The sequence below is a fragment of the Mustela nivalis genome, assembly GCF_964662115.1.
Source record: "Mustela nivalis genome assembly, chromosome: 6".
Lineage (NCBI taxonomy): Eukaryota > Metazoa > Chordata > Mammalia > Carnivora > Mustelidae > Mustela > Mustela nivalis.
This window is the reverse complement of record NC_139025.1, coordinates 27,372,500-27,386,979: the sequence shown is the minus strand read 5'-3', so window position 1 is coordinate 27,386,979 and position 14,480 is coordinate 27,372,500. Positions and strand designations below refer to the sequence as shown.

The following is a 14,480-nucleotide window of genomic DNA, read 5'->3' as shown; positions in this document are numbered from 1 at the left end:
GATGTAGACAGAGATAGAGTCTGTTAGGGGCTCTTCTCTGAATGGTTTGGTTATGGAATCTACCAAAATGGGGCATGTTATACCCATCAGGACAATGTTTTCATGGTGGTCAGCGGGCCAACCACTTTTGGGCTCTGGTCCTGTATTCTCAATGGAGACCTTATTGCTTGCTGATGTAGGTCAGGCTCATGCCTGTTACCCAGAATGGAGAAACAAAAACCTCCTATTTAATTTTGAGAACATTTATTTGTGGTTTGCCCACGGAGTTTGATACTTTTTTTTCCCTCCCTTCATAAGTGTCTGGGACTGAGTACTATAAATTCAAAGTGAAACCTGACTTTCGAATCCTCCATTTAGGGTTGGGGAGGTGGTGGTGGTGAACACCAGGGTCGTTGGAGGGGGGGCAACAGTTGGTGGGAGGTAGTTATTATCTCTTTCTCTTCCATTCCCAGAGTAGGAGGTGGAGAGATAGGTATAAGCAGTGGCCTGGAGGGGTAGGTAGATAGGTAGTTAGGATTTCAGGGGATTTTGTTTATTATACTGCCACTAATTTTTGGTTCCATGACTTCCCCCTGCCATGGAAGGGACTTTGAAGCAGAGTAGAATGGTGACAAAACATAGGATTTGGAGAGTTAACTGCTGCAGTACATAACTCACATCATCATAGGAAACTTTTCCTCCTCATCCCTATCTCCCTTCCTTATTCCTTCCTTCCTTCGTCCTTTCCTCCCCGTCTTCCTACAGTTCTCATCTCAATCACTATCTCTGATGCAAAGGATCCTCATTTTTTTAAAAGAATCATCATCTACCCATCGTAGGGGTGGTGGTAATGTTTTCAGTTTAAAAAGGGATGCTCAGAGAGAGTGCAGGTTTACTCAAGTGTTAGGCATCTGGAAGTCATGGTGGCCTTTGCAGAATGACCCCGAATGCTATTAGTATTCTTTTTTTTTTTTTTTTTAAGATTTATTTATTTCTTATGGAGAGGAAGAGAGTGAGCAAACAGAGGGAGGGGCAGAGGGAGTGGATCAGAGAAAATCTCAAGCTGGCTCCACACCCAGCATGGAATCCAAGGGGGGCATGATCCCAGGACTTCGAGATCATGATCTGAGCTGAGATCAAGATCAGACGCTCAGCTGACTGAGCCACCCAGGTGCCACTCTATTTGTATTTCTTACACAATGTAATACTAAGAAAATGAGTTTCTTATGGGTAAGCATGTCTGTAGGCCCCCCAAATAGGATGAAGACAAACAGCATAACTTATTGAATTTAATGAATATAAGCCTGACAGTCTGAATATAGATGCTTGATATTGGGTGTGATATCTGACAATTTACTTACTTTTTTAAAAAAAAGATTTTATTTATTTATTTGACAGACAGAGATCACAAGTATACAGAGAAGCAGACAGAGAGAGAGGGGGAAGGAGGCGCCCAGTGGAGCAGAGAGCCTGACGCAGGGGGCTCGATCCCAAGACCCTGAGATCATGACCTGAACCGAAGGCAGAGGCTTTAACCCACTGAGCCACCCAGGCGCCCCTAATATTTACTTACTCTTATCTTAAGAGACGAGAAAGCAGCATCCAAATGTTTAAGAAAAACTGATGGGAGAAAAAGTTTAGAGGTGAAAGGATTTTATCCTTTAAATTATTTTTTCTGTCTGTAAATTTGGGGTCATTTGTCGTTACCCATTTTTAACCATGAACCAACCTGGGTCAGCCCCCAGATTCTACTGGTGGAGACCGTTGCCTTAGGCTAAAGGCATTCATTTCTTGTGTTGGAGTTTGAGGCCATAGGGGAAGTATTTATGGTAGCTCTGGTTCAGTATATAGATCCTTAAAACCTGGTAGAAGTAAATGTATGTTATATTCATTTAACTTAGCTTTGGGACTTTATGCCACCCTCTCCACAGCATAGGACCTTAAAGTGGAAGGATCTGGGTTCTAGTGCTGGCTCTCCCACTCTGATGGTAAAGGAGAGAGTTGGGCTGTTGATGGCTCAGTTATTTCCATGCCTTGATATTCTTAGGTCACCTGGGTTCCAATTTGAGCTGTATCACTTACTAGTGGCTGATTTGGGCAAGTAGCTTCATTTCTCTGTGACAATCTCATCTGTAAGATGGAGATGATATTAGCCAGTCTTCTCCCCAACCCTGCCCTCCTTTTAAAGATTTATTTATTTATTTGAGAGAGAGAGAGTGTGTGTGTCTGTGTGTGAGCAGGGGATGGAGCAGAGGGAAAGGGAGAGAGAGAAAGAATCATTAAGCAGACTCCCCTCTGAGCATAGAGCCCAACACGGGTCTCCATCCCAGGACCCTGAGATTGTGACCTGAGCCAAATTCAACAGTGGCCGCTTAACCAACTGTGCCACCCAGACTCCCCAGCCTGTGCTTCCTTGATTTGCTATGTGGATCCAATAAAGTGACATATGCCGACTTTCAGAAGCATCTTGGAGCATTGTAAAAGCTCCATGAGTGGTACCTGCATTATGTTCTTATTATGTTTGAAGGGGTCTCCATTCCGGGAAGTCACAGAAGACTCCAGTTCCAGTCACTTGAGAAGCATCTGTTTCATTTTCTGAATCATCTGGGAGGTGGCCTTTTGCACACTGCCCCTTGCTGGGTCTCTATTCAACTGTCTGTTAAAAAACCCAGATTGTTTGGGTCAAACGAGAGAAAAGATCAGAGGAAAATACATAGTTTGGAGTCATAATACTTGAGTATTATTCTACCAATAGAGTTCTTGTTCTACCAGTTTTAACAGTAGACAATAAATTGGACAAGTCATTTAACCTTCTTGAGCCTAGGTTTTCTCCTGGGTAAAATAAAGATCATAGTCAGCAACTGCTTCACAGTTGCTGAGATGATTAAATGAGTTAATAAATGTGAACAAGCTTTATAAACTGTTAAGTTCTAGACAGCATTTCCTGAAGTGTGTTCCTTAAGATATAAATTAATCTCTTCTGATGCTCTGAGGGGGAAAAAAATGGTTTCATGGTTGGTGTACAGAATGATATGTGTGCTCTCTTGTTCTTTTCTGGAGAGTGGGTATTGCTGTGTAAGAAAGACTTTAACATTTGGTGGCTTAAACCAATGACAAATATTTATTATCTCATAGTTTTTGTAGATTAGGAATTTGGTAACAGCTTAGCGGAGTGGTCTGGCTCAGGAGTCCCTCAGTGTTTGTGGTCAGATGTCAGCTGGGGCTGCTGTCATCTGATGGCTTGACTGGGGATGGGGGATCTACTTTTGAGATGATGGGATTGTGTGACTTACAAACTGCTGCTGGTTTTGGGGGAAAGGCCTCATTTCCTGCCAATGTCACCCTCTCCAAGGTCTTTTGAATATCCTCCCAGCATGGTGGCTGGCTTCCTCCAGAGCAAGCCATTTGAGAGAACAAGGCAGAACAGACGAGGTCTTTTATGGCCCAACCTCAGAAATCACATATTATTCCTACAACCACAGTCTTTTTATTAGACGTGAGATACTAAGTTTAATTCATACTTGGGGTGATTAAGCTCACTTTGGAAGGGCGGAATACCAAAGAATGTGGGGACATATTTTAAAATCACCATAAACATTTTCCTTCTTATTTATTGAATATATATACTAAGTTTCAGGTATTCTGCTAAGTGCTTCATAGCCATTAGCTCATACAATCCTCCTTATAGTCCAAAAAAAGAGAAGCCAACCAGACGACATGATTGTTCCTGTTTTCTGAATGAGGGGGCCAAGTCCTACAGAGCTGGAGTAGCCTGCACAGAGTTCTGTTGTTCTATGGCTTGTGCTGGGTCTGCCTGTTAAAGTTGGAGCTCTCACCTTTACCTGTATGCTTTCTCTGGTAATCTGGTAGTACAGAAACCTGCTTGATATTGTTTAGCTCTGCATTTCCCACTTACCACAGAACAATGATTCATGGACCTCCATTTGCCCCTCCTCCTACCCACTCCTCAAAATGGTATTTCAGAAAGACAGCGAGTATGATGATGGTTTATATAAAATAGTATGGTCTTGTAATAGACCCCAGGACACCTACCAGCCCAAGCAGATGATTCAAATTCAAAGGGCATGTGCTGAGCCTGCCTTGGGCAGGCACCATGCTATGTGTACATCTGTAGAACATTCACCAAGAAAGTGACCGTTCAATAAACCCAGTTTTTTCTGATATCAGAGACTATGTGATAGCTCATGAGCCCACTTCTTTTCCAGATTCCCCTTCCATGACAACCCCCTTCTTTTATAGATCCAGTGCCTGAAAACCCACCCTCCTTGGATAAAGCCAGAAGAACGGGATGTCCTTCAGGCTGAGCAGCAGAAATGTCAAGGAATGGGTGTGTGGTGTGTTTTTGTAGCAGCCCTTGTTCTGCACGGTGTGACTGAAACAGAAGTCAGGACGTAGCCAGCATGGCGGGGTGGCGTGCTGGGGGATGAGTGGCCCAGCCAGCACCTGGGAAAAGCCACCAGTGGAGGCCTGTTAGCGCTCTCTGTCATATTTTGAGTAGACTTTTTCGGAACTACCTTGTTGCTTTTCCTGTACATTCTTGAAGAGAAAACAATTTCCAGGAAGGATGCATCCGATGCCTTAGAGGTTCTCATGTTTCCAGACACGGCATGCCTGGCTTCTTCCTGAGGCATTTTACATTCTGAGGAAAGTTTTGGGGCTTCTGTGTCCTGAGTGAGAGGAGAGTAAAGACAGTTTCTTTTGAGTGCCACTACTGGCTTTGTTGAATATGTCACTTCCTTCCACAAAATGGCAAAGAGGCCCTAGGACCAGGAGAGGGGGTTGAAGGAGGCTGCCTGAGGCCCCCTCCCCCAATCACATTCTGGAGCCAACTCTCATGGCGGCTGTAACCATAGTAACCACAGCCTGGAAATTTCTCTGGATACAGATATGCCATTGTACTCACCTTCTGGTCCTGTTATTTCCCCTCTATTCCTTCATCCAGAAATTCCCCCCCCCCCCGCCACCACCTCTACTTACCCCTGCAAAGAGACAGACTTTCAGAGTGATTTTCACTTCTGACGGATTCTTCTATTTTCTGAAGCCCGGTTGGCACTTCCTGGACCCATAACTGGTTAATTTTGAAGCAGCTGAAGCCCCATGCACATCACTTCCTCAGCATTTCCACTTTTACTATGAACAAGTGCTCATAAGTCGTCTAGTAGGTGTGATTATAACTGTGCAGAAGGATGGTGGCTCGTGGCACTCTGTTTCAAATAACGCTCCGGCAGTTCGTTTGGTGGAAATCTCGGGAGTATTTGGATGTGTTCTGAAAGAATTGAAAAAGCCAGCGAGGCACAGTGAGGGGAGCCTCAGGAGACCCAGAGTTTGGTGCTGGCTGGAGAGTGAGGTGGGCGTGGCAGCATGGGGGTAGGGCGGCAGGTGCAGGCCACGGGTTCATAGGGTGCATAGTCGGTCACATGAGAGACTTTTGTTGCTTTCTTAGAATAAGGCAAAAGCACTGAATGGTTTGAAGTAGGAGGGTGACATAACCTGATTTGCATTTTAAAGATTATTTCAGTCACTCATTAATGAAAAGGTTGATTCAGCAAATGTTTATGGAGGATGCTTCCTATGGGCCAGGCATGGTGCTGGGTGCCTGACTCACCTGGGGGACTTTGTGTCTCCTTGTGAGAACTGTAAGAATGTTTGAAAAACATCCAGGCAGGAAAAAAAGCTTTTCTTGGCATCTTTGTTTTATGATAACCCATTCCAACTCCTGCTTGCAAACCGGAGGTGTATCTTAAAGCCAAGCCACTGCATTTTCAGTTTCCATTCATTATAATAATCTTTTCCCTGGCTTTGTTACATGGCCTTTGATTCTGTCATAATTTACATATCTGAAGTCAATGAATTAAATAAACCAAAACCTATGGAGTGCCTGTATTTTGTATTTCAGATGCTTTTCAGAAGGATTTGGCTATCAGTCCAGCATAATGGGCCTGAGAAAAATTGCCAGCACCCCCTCCATCCCCACTGTCACTTTGTGTCTGGAGCGTTGAGAGGCATTGTGACATTGGGGGTATTTCTCCTTTGACTATAATGGGAACCCCTGAGTCTCTGTGGCCTCAGCTGCAAAGGCCTCCCAAAAGCCCGAATTAATGAGACACTATGATGTGCGGGTCCCTTTCTCTGGCAGGGTGAGAACACAGATTCTATAGGAGCATGAATGCCTGCTGTCAGGCAGTAATGTCTGCATTCAGACTCAGTTCTAAAGGCAGGCGCAGCGGACAGCCCCAGGAGGTGGGATCTGAGAAGCCCTCTTAGTCCTTGTCTGTTGCTGAGCCTCCTCCGTCCTTCCTGTGACCATCAGATTGTCTGAACTCTGTCCGCTAACTCTTCCTCAGCAGCCTTTCCTTCACTGGGTGGTTGTCCATAAATATTTATTGACTGAATGCCCGCAGAAATGGGGCTAGGCACCAGACACAGAACGATAAGACCTGAGGCTTTATCCCCAGAAAAGTCGCAGTCTAGCTGCTGAGCCAGGTGCATGATCAAGTATGGCGATATACCGCGATCCAAGTGCTGATCGAGAGGTGGATTAACATGTCATCATCTCCAGAACGTATCTTGTTAAAATGCAAATGTCTTTCTTCGGGATAACATATGAACTCTCAGTTACCCACTGGTGCAGCCAAGTTAATCAGGTTTTTAAGAGAGTGCTGGGCCCACAGGGAATGGAACGCAGAACCCAAACATATTGCCGGGGGAGGGAAAAATCCGGAGGAGGGAAGACTGACTTTGGGAAGGAGCCACAGAGGGAACACCTGGAGGACCCTGGAAGCGAAGGCCGTGTGATGGGGGTGGGGGGGATGAAGGTGTCACAGGGGCAGAGGGCAGAAGGTACCCAGAGAACAGGAAAAAGACAATGAAGGCAAATTTTCCCTCATGTAAATGTTATCCGGTTCACATGAAATTCGCTTCAGAAATTGGAAGGGAATTTCGAGACATGTAAGGGAAAACATTGGAGTCTAGAGAGGTGAAGTGACTTGCCTTTGACCACACAGCAGAGAGAACAAAGCTCATCTTTGCCTCCGTATCTGCTAACCTCCATTATTCAACATTGCCTCTTAAGGTAAAGCCAACAGGTGGTGGGGCCTGTTTTATGAAACGCTTTCCCTTCCTCTGGGAAGAATTAATGAGGAGCTATAGCTCTGTAGAGCCTAGAGCATATTAGTTCTGAGGTTCCATACTAAATTTTGTTAGTATGGATGTGAGTGTATATTCAGCCCCCTAGGGGAGACATCCGTTCATTGATTCAGTGAATGTTTGTTGCATGTCTTCTTTGTACTCAGCACTGTTCCAGGCCTGGGGTGCAGGATCGAACAACACAAATTCTTGCCCTCCTGAAATGTACCACCTGGCCAGACCTCTCAGCTGTTCTTGTAGACACTTAGGTCACCTTCCTCTGCATTGTAGAAATCTTTTTCAGATGCACATTTGACCCATGAAGGAGTGTAAGCAGTCTTGTAATAAGGATGGAAATGAGGCCATTCTGGTGTTACATGGCTCTGCAAAAAATGTTTAGTTTGATAAGTTTGCAGGGAATGAGAGTTGATCCTGCTGAAGGCAGCAACATTCTGTTAGAGAGTTCAGCGATGTTGTAGAAGGCCTCAGAGCTGCCTTGTTTGTACTGAACTTTTTTTTTTTTAATTAAGATTTATTTTTTTTTTATTTTAGAGAGAGAGAGAAAGACAGGTAGAGGGGAGAGGGGCAGAGAGAGAAAGAGAGAGAAAGAATCTCAAGCAGACTTCCCTCTCATCAGACTCCCAGTGCGGGGCTCGGTCCCACAACCTGGAGACCAGACCTGAGCCAAAATCAAGAGTCAGACACTCACCTGACTGAGCCACCCAGGTTCCCCTGAACTTCTATGAAGAAGCTTTGTCCACTAGGACTGTGCATATATCACTGGGAAGTGAGGAGAGTATGAGTCTGCCCCATGACGATGATGTGTAAATTATCTCCGAGGAATTGCAAGAGGCCGAAATGTTAGGTACTTAAATACTCTGTCTTTCTCAGTCTCTCTCTCTCTGGCAGATGGGAACTTCTTGCTACACATGATTTCCAAAGTGTCTAAATTTACATATTGTCTGAATAGGGGGAAATTGGGGCGTCTGCTGGTTAGAGCCTGGCAGTCTCTTTGCTGCATCTGGGATGCTGGGGCAGACTGAGGCCAACAGACAGTCAAGGACGCCAGCCTGGGTCATGGAAGCTTCAGGAGGCAGCAGCCGGTTGGACTGGCTGGGTGTCCACTGGGATCCCCGGGGGCTGCAGAAATCTCACTTGGAGCCTGGGACAGGGTTGCCGTGAGGCCACAGCACCATGCCGGTTCACAGCTGAATGGCTGGGATAGACCTGTAGGAGCTGTCCTGTTAACGGCTTCCAGAAGTCTCTGTTCTGTTTTGAACTGGGTCTGGTGATCGAGGGAACCCTGCCCATTGGTACTGAGTGCTGATGAGGGTACCCACGGTCCTGCTGCTTCTGGAGATGAGGAGTGTGTGATGGGAAGCTGTGTAAGCAACCACGTTTGTCTCCCAGCTCTGCCGTGCAAGCTGCTGGTCTCAGGCGCTGACCTCTCTCTCTGTGCCTAAGCTTCCCCATCAGAGATCCAGAAATGATGATGACACCCACCCCCTAGGGACTGTGGGACTTTTATGAGACAGTAGGCACAAAGAACAGAATGCAGTGCCTGGCACATAGGAGACTCATCAGTGATGATGACAATGGTACTGGTCACACGCATTTACCAAAGGTTTTCTCTGCATCAGGGGTGGTACTCGGTGTTTAACACACATGAGATGCATTATTCTTCATACCAGCCTGAGTCCCTTTGCTTGTTCTTCTGAGGCAGTGTCCTAATGTGTAGCCTCATGACCTGGATGCTTGTGGCTTCCAAAGAATCTGCACATAGTGAGGGCTCCAGATCTAATTGTTTTTTTTAAGATAATAGCTTTATGGAGAAATAATTTACATCACAAATTTTACCCATCTAAATTTTTTTTTTTTTTTTTACTATATTCTCAGAGCTGTGCTACTATTACCACCATCTGATCTGGGAAGATTTCATGACTCCAAAAGGAAACCTCGTACCCATTAGCAGTCCCTCCCTATCCCTCACCATTTTCTCCCAGTCCTAGGCAACCACAGTCTACTTTCGGTCTCCATGGATATGTCTATTTTGGACATACATATAAATGGAATCATACAACATGTGGCTTTTTTGACTGGGTTCTTTCACTTAGCATAACATTCTCAAGGTACTCTCCTTTTGTAGCATCCGTAGCTACTTCTGGATGAAGAAATGGACGACCATCTGAGACAGGTAGCGTCCGCGCCAGTGGGCAGATGAGGAGACCAACGCGGAGAGCATGGATGGAACTGCTCATGGCCACCCCCGCAGTTGAAAATGCTCGAGCTGTGGCTTGCACCCCAGCTGTGTTGGTGCCACAGCTATTTGCTGGCTTCCAGTGGGGCCTCTGTGTTCGGCTGAGCGCCACGGCCAGGTCGGGCAGTGTGTCCCACTAGGTATGGGCTATGGGTCTCAGACATGGCCCCTCTTCCTTCTGGTTAAGGGAGTCCCTGCTCCCCGGACTTTAATATTCTTCTCCCTCTATCTCCTGGAGGAGGATCTGGTTTCATGGCTGCATACCCACAGATGGCTTCTGTGACTTATGTTGGCTGGTCTAGGTCTTTTTTTTTTTTTTTTTTTTAATTCGTTGTTTTCATTCAATTTAGTTAACAGATACTGTACTATTAGTTTCAGGGGTGGGATTTAGTGATTCATCAATTTCATATGACGCCCAGTGCTCATTACATCCAGTGCCCTCCTTAATGCCCATCACCCAATTATCCTTCCCCCCCCCCCCCACGAAACCTTCAGTTTGTTTCTCAGAGTTTAGACTCTTTTATGGTTTGCCTCCTTTATTTTCATCTTATTTTATTTTTCCTTCCTTTCCCCTGTGCTCATCATTGTTTCTTAAATTCTAGATATGAGTGAAATCATATGGTATTTGTCTTTCTCTGACTGGCTTATTTTGTTTTGAGAATAATACCCTCTAGTTCCATCCATGTTGTTACAGATGGCAAGTTTTCATTCCTTTTGACGGCTGAGTAATATTCCATTGTATAAATATACCTCATCTTCTTTATCCACATCTGTTGATGAAAATCTGGACTCTTTCCATAGTTTGACTAAGATCATTGGGGTGCATGTGCCCCTTTGAATCACTATGTTTGTATCTTTTGGATAATTACATAGTAGTGTATTTCCTGGGTTGTAGGGTAGTTCTATTTTTAACTTTTTGAGAAATCTTCAGACTATTTTCAAGAGTGGCTGCACCAATTTGCATTCCCACCAACAGTGTAGGAGGGTTCCCCTTTCTCTGCATCCTCGCCAGCATCTGTTGTTTCCTGAATTGTTAATTTTAACCATTCTGACCGGTGTGAGGTGGTATCTCATTGTGGTTTTGATTTGTATTTCCCTGATGCCTAGTAAAGTTGAGCATTTTTTCATATGTCTGTTGGCCATTTGGATGTTTTTTTTAGAGAAACGTCTGTTCATGTCTTCTGCCTGTTTCTTGACAGGAGTTTTTGTTTTTGGGTGTTGAGTTTGATAAGTTCTTTAAAGAGTTTGGTTACTAGCCCTTTATCTGATAATACATTTGCAAATATCTTCTCCCATTCCCTACCTTGCCTTTTAGTTTTGTTGGCTGTTTCCTTTGCTGTGCGAAAGCTTTTTATCTTGATGATGTCTAGTTCTTTTGTCCATTTCTCAAGGGTTGTGGTATGAACTACGAAAGCTGTAGAAATCAAGATGAAGAGAGAAATATACTTTCTATGTTCAAAGCCCAGCAATCCACTCACCCAAGGTGATAGAAAAAAATGTTGTCTTTCTTGTCCTCTTTTTAATAGTATATTATAATTGACCACTCCAAGGTGTGACCTGGCTCCCCTCTCCCTGTCCCAGGACTTCTCCTCAGATACGAGTGTACATTCCTAAGTTGCTGTGACAGCATTGGAGATGGTGGCATTGGTCCTTGTGGAAGGGAAGGCCCAGCAGCAGCTGGCTTTTAGGCAGCATGTGTGTCTTTACTGTGTGTTCACTGGGGGCCTACCTAGCCAACGACGGTGAGTCAGCATATCCTATGAAGTGCTAGATTTCCTAGATTTTCCAAAAAAAAACCCCTGCTTTTGTCCTGCTGTTTTCTCACATGCTATTTTAGGGAAAAGGCCCCGTTTGATCATTAAAAATGCAAATCAGCTTTCCATCTTGCTTCTACCGAAGAAGGAAGATAACTTTATATACTGCCTCTGGGTTCCTTTAGAAACATCATTAAACCTTATTTTGACTTAAAACTCTTGGGAATTGGTCTATGAATCAGTTAATTAGCTGAAAGAACATGTAGACCCCAGGACTTAGGCAATGGTTATGTGTTTGTTTTGTAGATTTTTCACAGAAGTGGCCCATTCCTGGGCTCAGTTTATGCGAGACCCTCAGTGTCAGCCTTGCATGACGTAGCAGCTGTGCCAGGGCCCATCCTTGTTCCTGTACTCTTACTCCTCCAGTTCAGACAAACTTTCGACTGCCATTTCTTGCATCTTCTCCCATTTTCCTGACATTGCCTCCTTTGCTGCTTCTGTGGAAGGCCAGAAGTACAGGGAAATTAGCACACCCCAAGAGCACCCCTCAACCAATGACTGATGGGAGATGGTGTATAAATACCTCAGTTCCCTCAGCCTTGGGTGGTAGAACTCAGGAATATGTTTTGTATGGGGTCTTACTTTCTCCAATGGGAAAAATCCCATTCTTCCCACTGTGAAAACTAGTCTGATATTGTACCTTTTATTGGTTTTCTTGGCCGTCTTCCAATCTCCTTTCTCTTTTCCACCCCTCCTGCCAGTGCTTTTTTCACCTCCCAAACAACTACTGTGCTAAAGTCCTTATCTTAGTTAGGATCTGCTTGTGGGGGAAACCATGTTAAGACATATGGTAAAGCTTCACCCTTCCCTTGCTTCTCTGCCTTATTCCACACCCCACTAGCTTTGACAGGATAGGGCACAGTGTCCCAAGATGCCCCGCCCTCCCCCAGGCAGGCTAGTGGCTCTCAGGGGATACAATTTACTGCTAATCAGCAGCTTTTTCTTCAAGACATCTTTAGCACGAATCCTGGTGCTGATGAGTAATCCATAAAGCATGAAAAGAGAGGTTAAGGCTTGATGAGACTCATCTCAGCCTCATCAAACCATTCTGTTTCCATAATTCTCCTCCTTGGAAGAGGGCAAAATGGAGTACAGTTGATTCTTATTATTTGCAGAGGTTATGTTCTATAAAGTCTCTGCAAATACTGAGTCCGTCAACACAGAACCGTTGCTTTTAGGGGACAGACAGGGTTAGGTTCCTGAGAGCCTCTGGGCACCACATTTTCATCCACTGATCGTTACATATCCTCGTTTTATGTGTGTTTCTGTTTAAAGCCATTTCATTTAACAAATATTGTCGATTCATTAACATTGACCTCGCGGCAACCACACTGTAGCTTGTTCCTGCTGGAGGCTTACCTGGCGCACATATTTTCTCCATAAGGCAATCACAACCGGGCACTTAGGGGCACTAGAAAGCACTTGAGCACTATGCTTGAGTGCTATTTTAAACAATGAAATGACCGGCAAAAAGCAAAAATATGCGAAAAACATGGCACTGAATAGACCACGAGAAGGACACTTGCTTACAGTACCAGAGCCACAACAGGAAGGCAGAGCGTGGCTTTGTTCGACCGCAGCTGGGAGCGTGTGTGTTGGATGACTGAAATGTTTTGCTGCTCTGCACGTGTCCAAAAGTGACTGCGAAAGTCCTGTGAGTATTGTTTCTGGGTTACAAGTGAATTTTAGCGAGTAGGAGAATTTGCATATGTGGAATCTGTGAATAAGGGTCTATTATCTTTTTCACTTCGCACGTGAAGTCTTTATTTCAATTCAGTATGTTTATTAGACACGTGTGCCCGGCTCTGTGATGGGTTCTGAGATGTCCATTAGATGTTCTTTGCACCCCCCGCCTTTTAAAAAAGATTTTATTTATTGATCTTAAAGAGAGAGACTGCATGAGCGGAAGGAGCAGAGAGAGAAAGAGAGAATCTCAAGTGGACTGTGAAGCCCAATGTGGGGCTCGATCCCAGGACCCTGTGATCACGACCTGACCGAAACCGAGTCCGATGCTTAACCGACTGTGCCACCCAGGTGTCCCAGATGTTCCTTGCCCTTAAGGAGTTTCCGTTCTGGTGGCATGGGCGATTAAAGCTGTAACACTTGACCAGTACATACTCCAGAAGAGAGAGACCGTTCTGTGGGAATATGGAGGAAGGAATTGAGAATAACTCAGGATGGAATTCTCAGTGGGGGGTAGTTTCAGAGCAGCCTTGAGAGACATTTTGAACTTTTCCTACAGCACTCAGACAAAAGGAAGTTATTGGTCAGAACAACCTCAGTTCCCCCTACCCCAGCTCTGACAGACTGCCTACATCTGGACCCCCTGCCCCGCCTTTATTCCTATGGATTCGTGTGCATCTGCTCCATCCATGAAAGCCGGGGACCCCGCCACTTATGCTCTTTTGGCCTCCTCCCTTCAGCCAAACCATTCCCCCCTTCCCCTCTACTTGAATCTTCCCACTAGTGTGTGAACGCATTTCAGTATCTTTTTTTTTTTTTTTTGTGGAAAGATTTTATTTATTTATTTGACAGAGATCACAAGTAGGCAGAGAGGCAGGCAGAGAGAGAGAGGAGGAAGCAGACTCCCTGTTGAGCAGAGAGCCCGATGCGGTCCCAGGACCCCGGGATCATGACCCGAGCTGAAGGCAGAGGCTTTAACCTACTGAGCCACCCAGGCGCCCCGCATTTCAGTATCTTCCAGCATCCCCTCGTTCCACATCCCCTGTGACCACCAGCTAATTCCTTTACGCCCTTCACAGCCAAATGGCTGGGAAGAGTTGTCTTGAGTCATGGTCTCCACTTTCCCACCCCATCTCCTTTTTAAGCCACCACCTCTTCACAGGGGCTGCTCTGACTGGGGTCACCAGTGACCATTTTCTCTCCTTTCTGTTCTTGTATCTTAAGTATCTGTTAGGATGCTTTAGCTGCATGTGACCGAGTGTCCCATTCAAAGAAGCTTAGACAGCACGGACGTTTATTGTTAAACGAGTTATTTTCTCACTGAACAGGGGGTACCATTGTTGGCTTAACTGTTTTGGAATGTCATCGAGGACCCAGGTTTGTGCAGCTTTCCGCCGTGCCGCCTTTCCTCACGTTGGCAAATGCTCCCTGAATGGTGGGAAGAGGGCTGCAGAAGCTCCAGCAAGCATTATGTCGTCTAAACACAGGGAGGGAAGTGAACGGGGCTTTTCATTATATTTCTCTCTTCACCGGGGAGGACTTCCCCACCCCCGCAGGAGCCCTACAGCATACATCATACAACAACCCCTAAACAAATCAGT

General features: G+C 45.3%; 1 protein-coding gene across 9 annotated transcripts in view; it reads left to right on the top strand.

The window, feature by feature from the left end:
* Nucleotides 1-14,480, top strand: part of KCNK10 (potassium two pore domain channel subfamily K member 10) — a 138,106-nt gene that overhangs the window by 13,725 nt on the left and 109,901 nt on the right. Inside the window, exon 1 of one of the 9 annotated variants that reach the window (XM_082736319.1) lies at nt 12,759-12,850. The exons of the other annotated variants lie outside the window; for them this stretch is intronic. The gene's annotated coding sequence lies outside the window, so the exon portion shown is untranslated. Of the gene's footprint in view, nt 1-12,758; nt 12,851-14,480 lie in introns of those variants that run through there. 9 annotated transcript variants of the gene reach the window in all.